This window comes from Oncorhynchus masou, chromosome 24 (assembly GCF_036934945.1).
Source record: "Oncorhynchus masou masou isolate Uvic2021 chromosome 24, UVic_Omas_1.1, whole genome shotgun sequence".
Lineage (NCBI taxonomy): Eukaryota > Metazoa > Chordata > Actinopteri > Salmoniformes > Salmonidae > Oncorhynchus > Oncorhynchus masou.
The window spans coordinates 22368475-22392310 of NC_088235.1; the positions used below are offsets into that span (position 1 = coordinate 22368475).

General features: G+C 42.9%; 1 pseudogene; it reads left to right on the forward strand.

Moving 5' to 3' along the window:
* LOC135511912 (protein TANC2-like) overlaps positions 1–23836 on the forward strand; it is a 105945-nt pseudogene that overhangs the window by 3542 nt on the left and 78567 nt on the right.

The following is a 23836-nucleotide window of genomic DNA, read 5'->3' on the forward strand; positions in this document are numbered from 1 at the left end:
ACACCATTACAACATAACACCACTACATCATAACACCACAACAGCATAACACCAATACAACATACCACCACTACAGCATACCACCACTACAGCATAACACCACTACAGCAAAATACCACTACATCATAACACCACAACAGCATAACACCAATACAACATACCACCACTACAGCATATCACCACTACAGCATAACACCACTACAGCAAAATACAGCAACAGCATAACACCATCACAACATACCACCACAACAGCATAACACCACGACAGCATACCAACACTACAGTATAACACCACTACAGAATACCACCACTACAGCTCACCACCACTACAGTATAACACCACTACAGTATAATACCACTACAGTGTAACACCACTACAGCATAACATCACTACAGCATACCACCACTACAGTATAATATCACTACATTATAACACTGCTACAGCATAACACTACTACAGTGTAACACCACTACAGTAAAACACTACAACAGTTTAACACCACTAAAGCATAACTCCACTACAGTATAACACCACTACAGGAAAACACGACTACAGTATAACACCACTACACTATAACACCACTACAGTATAACACCACAACAGTATAACACCACTGCACTATAACACCACTACAGTATAACACGACTACAGTATAACACCACTTCACTATAACACCACTACACTATAACACATCTAAAGCAAAACACCCAAATAACATAACACCACTTCAGCATAAAACCACTACAGCACAACACCACTACAGCATAACACCACTACAGCATAACACCAAAACAGCATAACACCACTACAGAAAAACACCACAACGGCATGATACCACTACACTATAACACCACAACAGCATAACACCACAACAGCATAACACCACTACAGCGTAACACAACTACAGCGTAACACAACTACAGTATAGCACAACTACAGTATAACACCACAACAGCACAACACCACTACTGCGTAACACCACTACAGCATGACACCACTACAGGGTAACACCACTACAGCATAACACCACAACACTATAACACCACTACACTATAACACCACTACAGCATAACACCACTACAGCATAACACCACTACACTATAACACCACTACAGCATAACACCACTACAGCATAACACAACAACAACCTAACACCACTACAGCATAACACAACAACAACATAACACCACTACAGCATAACACCACTACAGCATAAAACCCTTACAGCATAACACCACTACTGCATAACACCACTACAGCATAACACCACTACAGCATAATACCACTACAGCACAACACCAAAACTGCATAACACCACTACAGCATAAAACCAAAACAGCATAACACCACTAGAGCATAACACTATAACACCACTACAGTATTACACCACAACAACATAACACCACTACAGCATAACACCACTAGAACATAACACCACTACAGCATAACACCACTACAGCATAACACCACTACAGCATAACACCGCTACAGCATAACACCACCACAACATAACACCACTACAACATAACACTAAAACAACATAGCACCACTAGAGCATAACACCACAACAACATAACACCACTACAGCATAACACCACTACAACATAACACCATTACAACATAACACCACTACAGCATAACACAAAACAGCATAACACACCGAGAGCATAACACTATAACACCACAACAGTATTACACCACAACAACATAACACCACTACAGCATAACACCACTAGAACATAACACCACTACAGCATAACACCACTACAGCATAACACCGCTACAACATAACACCACTACAGCATAACACCGCTACAGCATAACACCACCACAACATAACACCACTACAACATAACACCACTACAACATAACACTAAAACAACATTGCACCACTAGAGCATAACACCACTACAACATAACACCACTACAGCATACCACCACTACAACATACCACCACAACAGCATACCACCACAACAGCATACCACCACAACAGCATAACACCACTACAGCATACCACCACAACAGCATAACAACCCTACAACATACCACCACTACAGGATACCACCAATACATCATAACACCACTACAGCAAAACACCGCAACAGCATAACACCACAACAGCATAACACCGCAACAGCATAACACCACTACAACATACCACCACAACAGCATACCACCACAACAGCATACCACCACAACAGCATACCACCACAACAGCATAACACCACAACAGCATAACACCACTACAACATACCACCGCTACAGCATAACACCACTACAGCATAACACCGCAACAGCATAACACCACTACAACATACCAACACAACAGCATAACACCCCTACAGCATAACACCACTACAACATACCACCAGTACAGCATACCACCACTACATCATAACACCACTACAGAATAATACCACTACAGCTGTCACGCCTTGGTCTTAGTATTGTGTGTTTTAGTTTATTAGTTAGTCAGACCAGGGTGTGACATGGGGTTATTATGTATTGTATTTCCGTATTGGGGTTTGTAGTGTTTGGGTTGGTAGTTGATTAGGGGTGTGTGTGTGTGTTAATTAGGTTGGCTGCCTGAGGCGGTTCTCAATCAGAGTCAGGTGCTTCTCGTTGTCGCTGATTGGGAACCGTATTTAGGTAGCCTGTTTTTCACTTTGTATTTCGTGGGTGATTGTTCCTGTCTCTGTGTAGGTAGCACCAGTCAGGCTGTATTAGGTTTCGTTCTGTTTGTTGTTTTTTGTATTTATTCAAGTTATTCGTGTTAGTCCGTTCGTTTTGTCTTCTCTAATAAACATGAGTAACATACACGCTGCATTTCGGTCCGACTCTCCTTCAACAACAAAAGAACGCCGTTACAACAGCACAACACCACTACAGCACAACACCACTACAGCACAACACCACTACAGCATAACACCACTAAACCAAAACATCAAAACAGCATAACACCACTCGAGCATAACACGAAAACACCACTACAGTATAACACCACAACAACATAACACTACTACATCATAACACCACTACAACATAACACCATTACAACATAACACCACTACAGCATAACACAAAAACAGCATAACACACCGAGAGCATAACACTATAACACCACAACAGTATTACACCACAACAACATAACACCACTACAACATACCACCACAACAGCATACCACCACAACAGCATACCACCACAACAGCATAACACCACTACATCATAACACCACTACATCATAACACCACTACAGCATAACACCACTACAGCATAACACCACTACACTATAACACCACTACAGCATAACACCACTACAGCATAACACAACAACAACCTAACACCACTACAGCATAACACCACTACAGCATAACACCACTACAGCATAACACCACTACACTATTACACCACTACAGCATAACACAACAACAACATAACACCACTACATCATAACACCACTACTGCATAACAACACTACAGCATAACACCACTACAGCATAACACCACTACAGCATAATACCACTACAGCACAACACCAAAACTGCATAACACCACTACAGCATAAAACCAAAACAGCATAACACCACTAGAGCATAACACTATAACACCACTACAGTATTACACCACAACAACATAACACCACTACAGCATAACACCACTACAACATAACACCATTACAACATAACACCACCACAGCATAACACAAAAACGCATAACACACCGAGAGCATAACACTATAACACCACAACAGTATTACACCACAACAACATAACACCACTACAACATACCACCACTACAACATACCACCACAACAGCATACCACCACAACAGCATACCACCACAACAGCATAACACCACTACATCATAACACCATTACAACATAACACCACTGCAGCACAACACCATTACAACATAACACCACTACAGCATAACACAAAAAAAACATAGCACCACTACAGCATAACACTACTACAACATAACACCACTACAGCATAACACCACTACAACATAACACCACTACAACATAACACCACTACAACATACCACCACAACAGCATACCACCACAACAGCATACCACCACAACAGCATACCACCACAACAGCATAACACCACTACAGCATACCACCACAACAGCATAACACCACTACAACATACCACCACTACAGCATACCACCAATACAGCATAACACAACAACAGCATACCACCACAACAGCATAACACCACTACAACATACCACCGCTACAGCATAACACCACTACAGCATAACACCGCAACAGCATAACACCACTACAACATACCACCACAACAGCATAACACCCCTACAGCATAAAACCACGATAACATACCACCAGTACAGCATACCACCACTACATCATAACACCACTACAGAATAATACCACTACAGCACAACACCACTACAGCACAACACCACTACAGCACAACACCACTACAGCATAACACCACTAAAGCAAAACATCAAAACAGCATAACACCACTCGAGCATAACACGAAAACACCACTACAGTATTACACCACAACAACATAACACCACTACAGCTTAACACCACTACAACATAACACCACTACAGCATAACACCACTAAAGCATAACACCATTACAGAAAAACACCACAACAGAAAAACACCACTACAGCATAACACCACTAGAGCATAACACCACTACAGCATAACATCACGACAGCATAACACCACTACAGCATAACATCGCGACAGTATAACACCACTACAGCATAACACCACTACAGCATAACACCATTATAGTGTAACATGTTTACTTCCGGCGCCGACAGATGGCCGCCTCGCTTCGCGTTCCTAGGAAACTATGCAGTTTTTATTTTTTTTTACGTGTTATTTCTTACATTAGTACCCCAGGTCATCTTAGGTTTCATTACATACAGTCGAGAAGAACTACTGTATATAAGATCAGCGTCAACTCACCATCAGTACGACCAAGAATATGTTTTTCGCGACGCGGATCCTGTGTTCTGCCTTACAAACAGCACAATGGAATGGATCGCATGCAGCAACCCAAAAAAACGACTCCGAAAAAGAGGGAAACGAGGCGGTCTTCTGGTGAGACTACGGAGATGGGCACATCGTGCCCCACTTCCTAGCATTCTTCTTGCCAATGTCCAGTCTCTTGACAACAAGGTTGATGAAATCCGAGCAAGGGTAGCATTCCAGAGGGACATCAGAGACTGTAACGTTCTGTGCTTCACGGAAACATGGCTCACTGGAGAGACGCTATCCGAAGCGGTGCAGCCAACGGGTTTCTCCACGCATCGCGCCGACAGAAACAAACACCTTTCTGGTAAGAAAAGGGGTGGGGGTGTATGCCTTATGGCTAACGAGGCATGGTGCAATGAAAGAAACATACAGGAACTCAAATCCTTCTGTTCACCTGATTTAGAATTCCTCACAATCAAATGTAGACCGCATTATCTACCAAGAGAATTCTCTTCGATTATAATCACAGCCGTATATATCCCCCCCAAGCAGACACATCGATGGCTCTGAACGAACTTTATTTAACTCTTTGCAAACTGGAAACCATTTATCCGGAGGCTGCATTCATTGTTGCTGGGGATTTTAACAAGGCTAATCTGAAAACAAGACTCCCTAAATTTTATCAGCATATTGATTGCGCAACCAGGGGTGGAAAAACCTTGGATCAATGTTACTCTAACTTCCGCGACGCATATAAGGCCCTGCCCCGCCCCCCTTTCGGAAAAGCTGACCACGACTCCATTTTGCTGATACCTGCCTACAGACAAAAACAAAAAAAAGAAGCTCCCACGCTGAGGTCTGTCCAACGCTGGTCCGACCAAGCTGACTCCACACTCCAAGACTGCTTCCATCACGTGGACTGGGACATGTTTCGTATTGCGTCAGATAACAACATTGACGAATACGCTGATTCGGTGTGCGAGTTCATTAGAACGTGCGTTGAAGATGTTGTTCCCATAGCAACGATTAAAACATTCCCTAACCAGAAACCGTGGATTGATGGCAGCATTCGCGTGAAACTGAAAGCGCGAACCACTGCTTTCAATCAGGGCAAGGTGTCTGGTAACATGACTGAATACAAACAGTGCAACTATTCCCTCCGTAAGGCTGTCAAACAAGCTAATCGTCAGTACAGAGACAAAGTAGAATCTCAATTCAACGGCTCAGACACAAGAGGCATGTGGCAGGGTCTACAGTCAATCATGGACTACAGGAAGAAATCCAGCCCAGTCACGGACCAGGATGTCTTGCTCCCAGGCAGACTAAATAACTTTTTTGCCCGCTTTGAGGACTGCCACTGACACGGCCTGCAATGGAAACATGCGGTCTCTCCTTCACTGCAGCCGAGGTGAGTAAAACATTTAAACGTGTTAACCCTCGCAAGGCTGCAGGCCCAGACGGCATCCCCAGCCGCGCCCTCAGAGCATGCGCAGACCAGCTGGCTGGTGTGTTTACGGACATATTCAATCAATCCCTATACCAGTCTGCTGTTCCCACATGCTTCAAGAGGGCCACCATTGTTCCTGTTCCCAAGAAAGCTAAGGTAACTGAGCTAAACGACTACCGCCCCGTAGCACTCACTTCCGTCATCATGAAGTGCTTTGAGAGACTAGTCAAGGACCATATCACCTCCACCCTACCTGACACCCTAGACCCACTCCCATTTGCTTACCGCCCAAATAGGTCCACAGACGATGCAATCTCAACCACACTGCACACTGCCCTAACCCATCTGGACAAGAGGAATACCTATGTGAGAATGCTGTTCATCGACAACAGCTCGGCATTCAACACCATAGTACCCTCCAAGCTCGTCATCAAGCTCGAGACCCTGGGTCTCGACCCCACCCTGTGCAACTGGGTACTGGACTTCCTGACGGGCCGCCCCCAGGTGGTGAGGGTAGGTAACAACATCTCCTCCCCACTGATCCTCAACACTGGGGCCCCACAAGGGTGCGTTCTGAGCCCTCTCCTGTACTCCCTGTTCACCCACGACTGCGTGGCCACGCACGCCTCCAACTCAATCATCAAGTTTGCGGACGACACAACAGTGGTAGGCTTGATTACCAACAACGACGAGACGGCCTACAGGGAGGAGGTGAGGGCCCTCGGAGTGTGGTGTCAGGAAAATAACCTCACACTCAACGTCAACAAAACTAAGGAGATGATTGTGGACTTCAGGAAACAGCAGAGGGAACACCCCCTATCCACATCGATGGAACAGTAGTGGAGAGAGTAGCAAGTTTTAAGTTCCTCGGCATACACATCACAGACAAACTGAATTGTTCCACTCACACAGACAGCATCGTGAAGAAGGCGCAGCAGCGCCTCTTCAACCTCAGGAGGCTGAAGAAATTCGGCTTGTCACCAAAAGCACTCACAAACTTCTACAGATGCACAATCGAGAGCATTCTGGCGGGCTGTATCACCGCCTGGTACGGCAACTGCTCCGCCCTCAACCGTAAGGCTCTCCAGAGGGTAGTGAGGTCTGCACAACGCATAACCGGGGGCAAACTACCTGCCCTCCAGGACACCTACACCACCCGATGTTACAGGAAGGCCATAAAGATCATCAAGGACATCAACCACCCGAGCCACTGCCTGTTCACCCCGCTATCATCCAGAAGGCGAGGTCAGTACAGGTGCATCAAAGCTGGGACCGAGAGACTGAAAAACAGCTTCTATCTCAAGGCCATCAGACTGTTAAACAGCCACCACTAACATTGAGTGGCTGCTGCCAACACACTGGCACTGACTCAACTCCAGCCACTTTAATAATGGGAATTGATGGGAAATGATGTAAATATATCACTATCCACTTTAAACAATGCTACCTTATATAATGTTACTTACCCTACATTATTCATCTCATATACATATGTATATACTGTACTCTATATCATCGACTGCATCCTTATGTAATACATGTATCACTAGCCACTTTAACTATGCCACTTTGTTTACATACTCATCTCATATGTATATACTGTACTCGATACCATCTACTGTATCTTGCCTATGCTGCTCTGTACCATCACTCATTCATATATCCTTATGTACATATTCTTTATCCCCTTACACTGTGTATAAGACAGTAGTTTAGGAATTGTTAGTTAGATTACTTGTTGGTTATTACTGCATTGTCGGAACTAGAAGCACAAGCATTTCGCTACACTCGCATTAACATCTGCTAACCATGTGTATGTGACAAATAAAATTTGATTTGATTTGATTAACACCACTACAACATAACATTACTACAGTATAACACCACTACAGCATAACACCACCACAGTATAACACCACTACAACATAACATTACTACAGTATAACACCACTACAGCATAACACCACTACAGTATAACATCACTACAACATAACATTACTACAGTATAACACCACTACAGCATAACACCACTAAAGTATAACACCACTACAGTATAACACCACTACAACATAACATTACTACAGCATAACACAACAACAATCTAACACCACTACAGCATAACACAACAACAGCATAACACCACTAAAGTATAACACCACTACAGTATAACACCACTACAACATAACATTACTACAGTATAACACCACTAACAGCTAGCATGCCACACCAGTCTAATTGGTTAGCCACACTGCATCAGTCCATACCTATAAAGTCCATAACATATCTTGCTAAAGCAACATGTAACACCACAACTCTCCACCATTCAGTCCAGGGGGGTCATTTCATCATGATGAAACTCTCTCAATTCAATTCAAATTAAGGGCTTTATTGGCATGGGAAACATATGTTTACATTAACAAAGCAAGTGAAATAGATAATAAACTAAAGTAAAATAAAAAAATATAAAATTAAACAGTAAACATTAAACTCAAACGTTCCAAAAAGAATGAAGACATTTTAAATGTCATATTATGGCTATATACAGTGTTGTAACAATGTGCAAATAGTTCAAGGACAAAAGGGAAAATAAATAAACATAAATATGGATTGTATTTATAATGGTGTTTGTTCAATGGTTTCTCCTCCAGGGCCTGGCTGGTAACCAGAGGATCAGTCCATGCTCCACCCTGACCAGCAGCACAGCCTCCCCCCCGGCCGGCTCCCCCTGCTCCGCCATGCCCAGGGGTAACCAGGATAACAAGGACCACGCCTACGGATCTGTCTCCAGCCCCACCTCCACCCTGGAGAGCCGGGACAGCGGCATCATCGGTGAGGGGGGTGGACTATATACAAACACACATATGCACATCGTAAGAGACGCAGACAAGCATACACACTCAAAACACACACACACACTCAGAACACACGCGCATACACACTCAAAACACACACACACACGCACACGCTCAGAACACAGAACCCTGTTTATTCCTTAGAGAAAACAGGACAGAGAACAGTATATCAGTCTTATAGCCCTTCATGTGTAGTATACTACAGACATTCACATGACTGGTTGTGTCGTTGGGTCATCGAGAATGGTCGTAGCAAAGGCAACCCTAGCTCTTCTTGTGTAGTATACTACAGACATTCACATGACTGGTTGTGTCGTTGGGTCATCGAGAATGGTCGTAGCAAAGGCAACCCTAGCTCTTCATGTGTAGTATACTACAGACATTCACATGACTGGTTGTGTCGTTGGGTCATCGAGAATGGTCGTAGCAAAGGCAACCCTAGCTCTTCATGTGTAGTATACTACAGACATTCACATGACTGGTTGTGTCGTTGGGTCATCGAGAATGGTCGTAGCAAAGGCAACCCTAGCTCTTCATGTGTAGTATACTACAGACATTCACATGACTGGTTGTGTCGTTGGGTCATCGAGAATGGTCGTAGCAAAGGCAACCCTAGCTCTTCATGTGTAGTATACTACAGACATTCACATGACTGGTTGTGTCGTTGGGTCATCGAGAATGGTCGTAGCAAAGGCAACCCTAGCTCTTCATGTGTAGTATACTACAGACATTCACATGACTGGTTGTGTCGTTGGGTCATCGAGAATGGTCGTAGCAAAGGCAACCCTAGCTCTTCATGTGTAGTATACTACAGACATTCACATGACTGGTTGTGTCGTTGGGTCATCGAGAATGGTCGTAGCAAAGGCAACCCTAGCTCTTCTTGTGTAGTATACTACAGACATTCACATGACTGGTTGTGTCGTTGGGTCATCGAGAATGGTCGTAGCAAAGGCAACCCTAGCTCTTCATGTGTAGTATACTACAGACATTCACATGACTGGTTGTGTCGTTGGGTCATCGAGAATGGTCGTAGCAAAGGCAACCCTAGCTCTTCATGTGTAGTATACTACAGACATTCACATGACTGGTTGTGTCGTTGGGTCATCGAGAATGGTCGTAGCAAAGGCAACCCTAGCCCTTGATCATGACTCTTAGTTCCATTACATTACACATAAGAGTCATTTGATGAAGGGGTCTTATGTATGTTTTGTTTTGTAAATAGCCCTGACTCTTGGTCTGAACATTAACATGCAACACTTGTGTTACGGTTTTGGAAGCATAAGGACCTTATCTTTCATGTTCGCGAGTATTACTTTTCTAGAAAACAAAATGTTAAAACACACCTTTAACATACCTTTATGTTACAGTGCATGTTTACTGAAGACAGATGTGAGACAAAGGGACAACCTGTATTAATTAGCCATCTACAGTAGCATGTTCCAAACATCTTTGTGTAATGGAAGAAAGCTGCCAGAAACGTGTTGTCACTGATATATACTATCAGCTAAAATTGTGATAAACCGGTTAAAACGTAGTACAGTAAGTGTGTATTTTGAATTTGTGAAATTATTTGGATGTAATATGAAAGTTAAGGGCTTTATGTTACAGACCTATATCCATCCTACCCTGCCTTTCTAAAGTCTTCAAAAGCCAAGTGAACAAACAGATCACAGACCATCTTGAATCCCACCATACCTTCTCCGCTATGCAATCCAATTTCCGAGCTGGTCACGGGTGCACCTCAGCCACGCTCAAGGTCCTAAACGACATCATAACCACTATCGATAGAAAAGAGTACCCTGCAGCTGTCTTCATCGACCTGGCCAAGGCTTTCCACTCTGACTTACAATATGTGGACAACTGTAAATCGCTAGGTGTCTGGCAAGACTGTAAACTCTCCTTCCAGACTCACATTAAGCATCTTCAATCCAAAATTAAATCTGGAATTGACTTCCTATTTCGCAACAAAGCCTTCTTCACTCATGCTGCCAAACATACCCTCGTAAAACTGACTATCCTGCCGATCCTTGAATTTGGTGATGTCATTTACAAAATAGCCTCCAACACTCTACTCAGCAAATTGGATGCAGTCTATCACAGTGCCATCCATTGTGTCACCAAAGACCCATATACTACTCACTATTGCGACCTGTATGCTCTCGTTGGCTTGTCCTCGCTACATATTCATCTCCAAATCCACTGGCTCCAGGTCATCTAGAAGTCTTTGCTAGGTAAAGCTCCGCCTTTTCTCAGCTCACTGGTCACCATAGCAACACCACCCGTAGCACTCGCTCCAGCAGGTATATTTCACTGGTCATCCCCAAAGCCAACACCTCCTTTGGCCGCCTTTCCTTCCAGTTCTCTGTTGCCAATGACTGGAACAAATTTCAAACATCACTGAAGCTGGAAACGTATATCTCCCTTACTAACTTCAAGCATCGGCTGTTAGAGCAGCTCACCGATCGCTGTAGCTGTACACAGCCCATCTGTTGTTTATTCCATGTGTAACTCTGTGTTGTTGTTTTTGTCATTCTGCTTTGCTTATCTTGGCCAGGTCACAGTTGTAAATGAGAACTTGTTCTCCACTGGTCTACCTGGTTAAATAAAGGTGAAATAAAAAATAAATAAAAAATGTTTCTGGAACCCGAATCGCAATTGAGAATCGATTCACGTTTAGATGGAGTATGTGTCTGTTTGTCTTCCAGAGACAGTCTATGTTAGGCCCCTTAAGAGTACATCTTGGGCTAAGGCAACCCTTCCTTCACTCTTATCCCTGACCCCTCTCCTCTACTCCGGTTGTTCCTTCCTTCCTTCCAGCCACCCTGACTACCTACCCTGAGAACGCTGAGCGTGGGGGTAAATACAGTGAGGGGGGTTTCTCGCGGGGCAGCAACCTGAAGCTGTGGCAGAGCCAGAAGTCTGGTATGGATTCTTTCCTGTACCGTGTGGACGAGAACATGGCTGCCTCCACCTACAGCCTCAACAAGATCCCAGAGAGACACCTGGACAGCATGTCTGCTCACTCCATCCCTCTGTGCCTCATGCCTCGCCCTAACTCTGTCGCAGGTGAGTCAAATTCAAATCAAATCAAACTGTCACAATGAACTTGTCACATGCATCCGAATAAAACTGGTGAAATGCTTACTTGCAACCCCTTGCAACAATGCAGCTTAAAGACAAAAAAGTGTTAAGAAAGTATTTATTAAAATAAACTGAAGTGGACAAAAAAAAGATTTAAAAAAAAGAAAGTGACAATGCATGGATAATAAATAGAGTAGCAGCAGTAAGTGTTGAGTAAAATATAGAACAAATAATTGAACAGCAGCAGTAAAATAACAATAGTGTGGCTATATACAGGGGGTACCAGTACAGAGTCAATGTGCGGGGGCACCGGTTAGTCAAGGTAATATGTACATGTAGGTAGAGTTCATTTGACTATGCATAGATAAAGAACAGAGAGTAGCAGGAGCGTAAAAGAGGGATCTGGGTATCCCTTTGATTAGCTGTTCAGGAGTCTTATGGCTTGGGATTAGAAGCTGTTAAGAAGCCTTCTGGACCTCAACTTGGTGCTCCGGTACAGCTTGCTGTGCGGTAGTAGAGAGAACAGTCTATGTCTAGGGTGGCTAGAGTTTGACCATTTTTAGGGCCTTCCTCTGATACCGCCTGATATAGAGGTCCTGGATTGCAGGAAGCTTGGCCCCAGTGATGTACTGGGCCATATGCACTACCCTCTGTAGTGCCTTGCGGTCGGAGGCCGAGCAGTTGCCATGCCAGGCAGTGATGCAACCAGTCAGGATGCTCTCTATGGTGCAGCTGTAAAACCTTTTGAGAATCTGACGACACATGCCAAATCTTTTCAGTCTCCTGATGTGGAATAGGCATTGTCGTGCCCTCTTTACGACTGTCTTAGTGTGTTTGGACCATGATAGTTTGTTGGTGATATGGACACCAAGGAACTTGATGCTCTCAAACTGCTCCACTGTAGCCCCATCGATGAGAATGCCTTGATCACACGACCAGGTCTCTGACCTCCTCCCTATAGCCTGTCTCATCGTTGTCTGTGATCAGACCTACCACTGTTGTGTCATCGGCAAACTTGATGATGGTGTTGGAGTCGGGCCTGGCCTGGCCGTGCCGTCATGAGTGAACAGGGAGTACAGGAGGGGACTGAGCATGCACCCCTGAGGGGCCCCCTTGTTGAGGATCAGTTTGGTGGATGTGTTGTTACCTACCCTTATCACCTGGGGTCGGCCCGTCAGGAAGTCCAGGATCCAGTTGCGGAGAGAGGTGTTTAGTCCCAGGGTCCTTAGCTTAGTGATGAGCTTTGAGGGCACTATGGTGTTGAATGCTGAGCTGTAGTCAATGAATATTATTCTTACATAGGTGTTCTTTTTGTCCAGCCATAGCCAGCCTTTGAAAGCACTTTGTGGCTACAGACGTAAGTGCTAGGGGTCAGTAATCATTCAGACAGGTTACCTTAGTGTTCTTGTGCACAGGGACTATGGTGGTCTGCTTGAAACATGTTGGTATTACAGACTTGGTCAGGGACAGGTTGAAACTGTCAGCTCATGCTCATGTACATGTCCTAGTAATCCATCTGGCCCTGTGGCCTTGTGAATGTTGCCCTGTTAAAAGGTCAGCTACAGATAGCATTATTACACATTCATCCGGAACAGCTAATGCTCTCATGCATGCTTCGGTGTTGCTTGCCTCGGAGCGAGCATAGAAGGTATTTCAGCTCATCTGCGTAGTTGTTGATGAAGTTCGCTGCACTCACCACAAGTCCTCATGCTTCAGGTGTAACCTGTGCTTGCTTGCTTTCTTTTTGATGGGAGGTATTAGACCATTCTACTTGTATGACTGGTGGAGGTCAGGTGAGTTTTACTGATGCTGAAAGACAAATTCCATATACAAATATTTTGGCATTATTATACAATAGATTGCCATAACCACAGTCAGACAGACCTGGCTAACTTGATGGGTAATGTAATCACCTGGTGAAGTGGAGTCTTTTGTTTAGACATGCTGTCTTAACAATGAGCCATAATCCTAATCCATAGAGTACAGCAAAATACAACAGATTGAATAGGTTCGATGTTTGCTAGTTAGCTATCTAACATTAGGCTTTAACTAGCAATGCAAAATGGCATTCTGAGATAACGTTACGACAGACAGATTATAAACGAAATGTTAACTAGCAAGCCAGCCATCTAACGTCAGCTAGCCGGAATCTGGCACAGTCAGACGAGAGTGCTCTTAAATGAATACTTGCATTGTTGAATCTACACAATACTTTTTTTAAAGCCACGTTAGATAGGATTACCTACACAAACTGACCAGCTGAAATAGATAGAAGTGTGCTATATGGCAGACACATCTCTGCATGTCCAACCCACTGTCACACTGTTATAAATGATTCGGGAAACTGACGCTGGAATGCGTAATGTACAGTGCCTTGCGAAAGTATTCGGCCCCCTTGAACTTTGCGACCTTTTGCCACATTTCAGGCTTCAAACATAAAGATATAAAACTGTATTTTTTGTGAAGAATCAACAACAAGTGGGACACAATCATGAAGTGGAACGACATTTATTGGATATTTCAAACTTTTTTAACAAATCAAAAACGGAAAAATTGGGCATGCAAAATTATTCAGCCCCCTTAAGTTAATACTTTGTAGCGCCACCTTTTACTGCGATTACAGCTGTAAGTCGCTTGGGGTATGTCTCTATCAGATTTGCACATCGAGAGACTGAAATGTTTTCCCATTCCTCCTTCCAAAACAGCTTGAGCTCAGTGAGGTTGGATGGAGAGCATTTGTGAACAGCAGTTTTCAGTTCTTTCCACAGATTCTCGATTGTATTCAGGTCTGGACTTTGACTTGGCCATTCTAACACCTGGATATGTTTATTTTTGAACCATTCCATTGTAGATTTTGCTTTATGTTTTGGATCATTGTCTTGTTGGAAGACAAATCTCTGTCCCAGTCTCAGGTCTTTTGCAGACTCCATCAGGTTTTCTTCCAGAATGGTCCTGTATTTGGCTCCATCCATCTTCCCATCAATTTTAACCATCTTCCCTGTCCCTGCTGAAGAAAAGCAGGCCCAAACCATGATGCTGCCACCACCATGTTTGACAGTGGGGATGGTGTGGTCAGGGTGATGAGCTGTGTTGCTTTTACGCCAAACATAATGTTTTGCATTGTTGCCAAAAAGTTCAATTTTGGTTTCATCTGACCAGAGCACCTTCTACCACATGTTTGGTGTGTCTCCCAGGTGGCTTGTGGCAAACTTTAAACAACACTTTTTATGGATATCTTTAAGAAATGGCTTTCTTCTTGCCACTCTTCCATAAAGGCCAGATTTGTGCAATATACGACTGATTGTTGTCCTATGGACAGAGTCTCCCACCTCAGCTGTAGATCTCTGCAGTTCATCCAGAGTGATCATGGGCCTCTTGGCTGCATCTCTGATCAGCCTTCTCCTTGTATGAGCTGAAAGTTTAGAGGGACGGCCAGGTCTTGGTAGATTTGCAGTGGTCTGATACTCCTTCCATTTCAATATTATCTCTTGCACAGTGCTCCTTGGGATGTTTAAAGCTTGGGAAATCTTTTTGTATCCAAATCCGGCTTTAAACTTCTTCACAACAGTATCTCGGACCTGCCTGGTGTGTTCCTTGTTCTTCATGATGTTCTCTGCGCTTTTAACGGACCTCTGAGACTATCACAGTGCAGGTGCATTTATACGGAGACTTGATTACACACAGGTGGATTGTATTTATCATCATTAGTCATTTAGGTCAACATTGGATCATTCAGAGATCCTCACTGAACTTCTGGAGAGAGTTTGCTGCACTGAAAGTAAAGGGGCTGAATAATTTTGCACGCCCAATTTTTCAGTTTTTGATTTGTTAAAAAAGTTTGAAATATCCAATAAATGTCGTTCCACTTCATGATTGTGTCCCACTTGTTGTTGATTCTTCACAAAAAAATACAGTTTTATATCTTTATGTTTGAAGCCTGAAATGTGGCAAAAGGTCGCAAAGTTCAAGGGGGCCGAATACGTTCGCAAGGCACTGTATGTTTTTTATTGTACCCAAATTACGGCGTGTTGTGTAAAGGCACGGAGACAAAGACCCAACAAACACTATACAAAAACACAGCGTTGAAACCATTACAAAATAGTGAGGAGTACCTCGAATAAATAACACAAGCGCCCAATGATTAGCACACTGGACAACCCCCGTAATCACCTGCGCAATCCACAAGGGCACGAAAGCCCAATACACACAGCACAGGTACTCACACACGCCAACAGGTGCCAGGTCGCAGTTGGCCAGGTCGCAGTTCTAAATGAGAACTTGTTGTCAACTAGCCTACCTGGTTAAATAAAGGGGAAATAAAAATAAAATAAAAAACAGACATTGTAACAATAATCGACACCCCAATGGAAACCGAAGGGCACACTTATACAAGTACTAGTCAATGGGAATAGGGTACAGGTGTGCGAATGAAAGTTCCGGAGGGATGCGTGACACCCACCCATTATCTCAGCCAATCATATGTAGCGGGAAGGTTGCTGGCTTTTCCTGTGGCTTCACCAACTATGCTGGTTATTTAACAATTTTATTCGTATTTACAGATGCCAAAAAAAGGATTTAGATTTTTTTAAACGTTTACGTTCAAACAGCTCTCCTGTAAAGTAGTGACCCGCGACATACGCCTAGCTTCCTGAAACAAGTCACATATAACCTACACATATATCCTAACCTTTGACCTTTGACCTACAGGTTAACCTTGACTGTGACCTTATGAAGTGTCCCTCCTCCCCCTGTTTCTCTAAACAGAGCAAGAGAATGATGACAGTCATTTGTTTGATTCCAGGGAAAACATGTTTATTTTGCACATTCTGTTCTCTTATCTCCATGTTGAGGCTGCAAGTCTAAAATCAAGTGTTCTGAAAAGTCCCTGGCATGTGTGTGTAAATGACAGAGTGCAGAGTTATTTTCTTCAAAGGCTTTTTGCCAAAACACATTGAGAAGAAGGGAACATTACGGAGAAAATGTATATGCGTATCGAATTGTGACAATTATGGCATGCCTCAAATAGCTTATTCTCCAAAATATGGCTAAATGCATCTTAAAAATGTCAGTTACATAACAGGCTGCCATTCCTGACTGATCTTACTGTATCATTGTCTTGCTATTCAGAGCAGAGGCATTCATGGGAGATGAGCTGTATTAACAAGCCTTCCCTTCAGGTTGTCATAACGCTCCTGTGTAGGATCATGTTGGTTCCGGTCCAGATCAGTGGGTGCGCTCTACAGAGTGTTCTCTCTCGTAGAGTTGGAGAGCTGGCTGTTTTATGGGCGGTCATAAAATACGCTGCCTCTATGCTCTGTAGTGTTCCAGTTGGATTGTAAACTGTGGAACACAGAGAGATTCTTGGACTTCAAAAGTTTGAATAATTAAACAATATTTCTATTTTTGAGAATGTAGTAATGGTCCGTGGACACTTAACCTGTTGCGACGAGCAATCCTGTATCCGGGAGCGTAATTATAGCCTCAAGCTCATTACCATAACGCAACGTTAACTATTCATGAAAATCGCAAATGAAATTAAATAAATATATTGGCTCACAAGCTTAGCCTTTTGTTAACAACACTGTAATCTCAGATTTTCAAAATATGCTTTTCAACCATAGCTACACAAGCATTTGTGTAAGAGTATTGATAGCTAGCATAGCATTAAGCCTAGCATTCAGCAGGCAACATTTTCACAAAAACAAGAAAAGCATTCAAATAAAATAATTTACCTTTGAAGAACTTCGGATGTTTTCAATGAGGAGACTCTTAGTTAGATAGCAAATGTACAGTTTTTCCAAAAAGATTATTTGTGTAGGAGAAATCGCTCGCTTTGTTCATCACGTTTGAAAAAAAAACGAAAATTCAGTCATTACAACGCAAACTTTTTTCCAAATTAACTCCATAATATCGACAGAAACATGGCAAACGTTGTTTAGAATCAATCCTCAAGGTGTTTTTCACATATCTATTCGATGATAAATCACTCGTTGCAGTTTGGTTTCTCCTGTCTTCAAAATGGAAAAATGCACGCACCTGGAGATTACGCAATAGTTTCGACGGAGGACACCGAGCTGACACCTGGTAAATGTAGTCTCTTATGGTCAATTTTCCAATGATATGCCTACAAATACGTCACAATGCTGCAAACACCTTGGGGAAACGACAGAAAGTGCAGGCTCATTCCTTGCGCATTCATAGCCATATTAGGAGACATTGGAACACAGCGCCTCCAAAATCTGGCTCACTTCCTGTATGAAATTTCATCTTGGTTGCGCCTGTAGCATTAGTTCTGTGGCACTCACAGGCAATATCTTTGCAGTTTTGGAAACGTGTGTTTTCTTTCCAAAGCTGTCAATTATATGCATAGCCGAGCATCTTTTCGTGACAAAATATCTTTTTTAAAACGGGAACGTTTTTCATCCAAAAATGAAATACTGCCCCCAGAGGTTCAAGAGGTTAAGGGACAGTCATGTCGAGTGTGTTTACGTTGGTGAACTCATGAAGGAACACACATAACTGTATCTCTTTCCCAGCTGTCAGGTTTGCATCTAAATATTGTGAAACGTACACTACCTTTCAAAAGTTTGGGGTCACTTAGACATTTTTAAAGAAAAGCACATGTATTTTTTGTCCATTAAAATAACATAAAATGAACAGAAATACAGTGTAGACATTGTTAATGTTGTAAAAAATATATATATTTAATTTTACCTTCATTTAACTAGGCAAGTCAGTTAAGAACAAATTCTTATTTTCAGTGACGGCGTAGGAGCAGTGGGTTAACTGCCTTGTTCAGGGGCAGAACAGCAGATGTTTTCCTCATCAGCTCGGTATTTGATCTTGCAACCTTTCGGTTACTAGTCCAACGCTCTAACCACTAGGCTACCTGCCTCCCCATGACTGTTGTAGCTGGAAATGGTTGTTTTTTTATGGAATATCTACAGAGGCCCATTATCAGCAACCATCACTCCTGTGTTCCAATGGCACATTGTGTTAGCTACTTTTATCATTTTAAAACGCTAATTGATCATTAGAAAACCCTTTTGAAATTATGTTAGCACAACTGAAAACTGTTGTCCTGAATAAAGAAGCAATAAAACTGGCCTTCTTTAGACTAGTTGAGTATCTGGAGCATCAGCATTTGTGGGTTCGTTTTCAGGCTCAAAACATCCAGAAACAAAGACCTTTCTGCTGAAACTCGTCTGTCTATTCTTGTTCTGAGAAATGAAGGCTATTCCACACAAGAAATTGCCAAGAAAATAAAGATCTCATACAACTCTATGTACTACTCCCTTCACAGAACAGCGCAAACTGTCTCTAACCAGAATAGAAAGAGGAATGGGAGGCCCCGGTGCACAACTGAACAAGAGGACAAGTACATTATAGTGTTCAGTTTGAGAAACAGACGCCTCACAAGTCCTCAAAACACCCGTCTCAACGTCAACAGTGAAGAGGCGACTCCGGGATGCTGGCCTTCTTAGCAGAGTTGCAAAGAAAAAGCCATATCTCAGACTGGCCAATAAAAATAAAATATTAAGATGGGCAAAATAACATAGACTCTGGACAGAGGAACTTTGCCAGGAATGAGAGAAAGGTGAGAGAAGAGGAGGCCATGGATTGGCTGGTCTACCACGGCAGACAAACATCAAAGCTCCAGGCTTTAACAGTTTCTATCGGAGAGAAAAAGAGAAAGAGAGAGAGATAGAAAGGGAGCATGAGAGAGAGATGTGAAGTGCAGGAGGAGAGAACTGTCTGAGAAGATGAAGGGAGAAGAAAGAAAGGAGGAGGTGGAAAAAGAGGAGAGAGGGAGGGGGATACTTTACCTAATGAGAGAGAAGCCTGTTGGGATAGTGTGAGCAGGATGGAGAGAGAGAGACAGAGAGAGAGAGGATGGAGTGAGGGATGGGTGGAGGGAGGGAGGAGAGAGAGTGGGATGGATGGAGGGAGGAGAGAGAGAGAGGGGTGGAGGGAGGGAGGAGAGAAAGAGGGGTGGAGGGAGGAGAGAGAGGAGAGAGAGAGGGATGGAGGGAGAGGAGAGAGAGGGATAGAGGGAGAGGAGAGAGAGAGAGGGATGGAGGGAGAGGAGAGAGAGAGAGGGATGGAGGGAGAGGAGAGAGAGAGAGGGAGGAAATAAAACATCTTAAAGGAGGATACCTCTGTCTATAGTACCTCTGTCTATAGTACCTCTGTCTATAATACCTCTGTCTATAGTACCTCTGTCTATAATACCTCTGTCTATAGTACCTCTGTCTATAGTACCTCTGTCTATAATACCTCTGTCTATAATACCTCTGTCTATAGTACCTCTGTCTATAATACCTCTGTCTATAATACCTCTGTCTATAATACCTCTGTCTATAGTACCTCTGTCTATAGTACCTCTGTCTATAATACCTCTGTCTATAATACCTCTGTCTATAATACCTCTGTCTATAGTACCTCTGTCTATAATACCTCTGTCTATAGTACCTCTGTCTATAGTACCTCTGTCTATAGTACCTCTGTCTATAGTATACTATAATCTGTCTATAGTACCTCTGTCTATAATACCTCTGTCTATAGTACCTCTGTCTATAATACCTCTGTCTATAATACCTCTGTCTATAATACCTCTGTCTATAGTACCTCTGTCTATAATACCTCTGTCTATAATACCTCTGTCTATAATACCTCTGTCTATAGTACCTCTGTCTATAGTACCTCTGTCTATAATACCTCTGTCTATAGTACCTCTGTCTATAATACCTCTGTCTATAATACCTCTGTCTATAGTACCTCTGTCTATAATACCTCTGTCTATAATACCTCTGTCTATAATACCTCTGTCTATAATACCTCTGTCTATAATACCTCTGTCTATAATACCTCTGTCTATAGTACCTCTGTCTATAGTACCTCTGTCTATAGTACCTCTGTCTATAATACCTCTGTCTATAGTACCTCTGTCTATAATACCTCTGTCTATAATACCTCTGTCTATAATACCTCTGTCTATAATACCTCTGTCTATAATACCTCCGTCTATAATACCTCTGTCTATAGTACCTCTGTCTATAATACCTCTGTCTATAGTACCTCTGTCTATAGTACCTCTGTCTATAATACCTCTGTCTATAATTCCTCCGTCTATAATACCTCTGTCTATAATACCTCTGTCTATAATACCTCCGTCTATAATACCTCTGTCTATAATACCTCTGTCTATAATACCTCTGTCTATAATACCTCTGTCTATAATACCTCTGTCTATAATACCTCTGTCAATAATACCTCTGTCTATAATACCTCTGTCTATAATACATCTGTCTATAATACCTCTGTCTATAGTACCTCTGTCTATAATACCTCTGTCTATAATACCTCTGTCTATAGTACCTCTGTCTATAATACCTCTGTCTATAGTACCTCTGTCTATAATACCTCTGTCTATAATACCTCTGTCTATAATACCTCTGTCTATAGTACCTCTGTCTATAGTACCTCTGTCTATAATACCTCTGTCTATAGTACCTCTGTCTATAATACCTCTGTCTATAATACCTCTGTCTATAATACCTCTGTCTATAATACCTCTGTCTATAGTACATGTCTATAATACCTCTGTCTATAATACCTCTGTCTATAATACCTCTGTCTATAATACCTCTGTCTATAGTACCTCTGTCTATAATACCTCTGTCTATAATACCTCTGTCTATAGTACCTCTGTCTATAGTACCTCTGTCTATAGTACCTCTGTCTATAATACCTCTGTCTATAGTACCTGTCTATAAAACCTCTGTCTATAACACCTCTGTCTATAATACCTCTGTCTATAGTACCTCTGTCTGTAATACCTCTGTCTATAATACCTCTGTCTATAGTACCTCTGTCTATAATACCTCTGTCTATAATACCTCTGTCTATAGTACCTCTGTCTATAATACCTCTGTCTATAATACCTCTGTCTATAATACCTCTGTCTATAGTACCTCTGTCTATAATACCTCTGTCTATAGTACCTCTGTCTATAATACCTCTGTCTATAATACCTCTGTCTATAATACCTCTGTCTATAATACCTCTGTCTATAGTACCTCTGTCTATAATACCTCTGTCTATAATACCTCTGTCTATAGTACCTCTGTCTATAGTACCTCTGTCTATAATACCTCTGTCTATAATACCTCTGTCTATAATACCTCTGTCTATAATACCTCTGTCTATAGTACCTCTGTCTATAATACCTCTGTCTATAATACCTCTGTCTATAATACCTCTGTCTATAATACCTCTGTCTATAATACCTCTGTCTATAATACCTCTGTCTATAATACCTCTGTCTATAATACCTCTGTCTATAATACCTCTGTCTATAATACTCCTCATAAAGGGAGCGGGAGATTGGGCGAACATCCCATTTTAGAGGAGACAGTAGCATTCAGTTTATTTCTGAAATGTGTTGTGGGATAGCTGGCTGGACTGTGCATTAGTACATCTACTGTTACCATCACATCCCCGTTGAGGCTGTGGTCTGACGTTGTTGTAGACATCCCTTAAAGTCATGAAGATTTCCTGTTTTGACTGGCTTGGAGGCTGCAGCTCCCACAGCTGGGCCAGAGAAGAAAAACACACGCACACACACACACACACACACACACACACACACACACACACACACACACACACACACACACACACACACACACACACACACACACACACACACACACACACACACACACACACACACACACACACACACACACACACACACACACACACACACACACACACACACACACACACACACACACACACACACACACACACTTCTAATCCCATTGAAGATTGTGGCCGCAGAGCTGTCCTTCAGACACAGCAGTGTCAGTGTGAAGGCTTTCTCTCCTTGAAGAAGATATTTGTCTGCAGAGTTAATTAATCCACAGGGTCTAGGTGGCATCTGGAACACCCCCGCAGAGGGAGGGGAGCAAGTCCATTGAACAGTCATTCAGAGGGGGTTGGAGGACAGTTCCATGGAACAGCCATATTGCATCCCTCCATTCCGCCCTCCTCTCTAACCTTTAGTGTGAACTAACTCACCCTGGCTTGACAGCCAAACCGCCTCAAGATGCTGGCATGAGCTAATATAATGCTGTATGTGATTCAAAGCTAACCGTTTCTTTCTCGCCTCTCCTGCTCTGTCCCCACCTGCCCGCTTCATACACACCCTCAGCCACCAGCTGGGCTCAGCTGGAGGACGTGACCTACCTGGAGGAACAGAGACACACTCCGCTGAGCTTGTCCATGCACATGAACCGACAGAACACACACACTGGGACAGGACGTGCTCAGACCGACCTCAGAGGTAAGACAGCAATGCTATAACCCTTCAGAAGAAAAAAATCATAACCTATACTCTATATACTGTCATGCACACAGGGCTCTGGTCAAAGGGCACAATATAGGGAACTGCCTAATCTGCAGATATAACACACA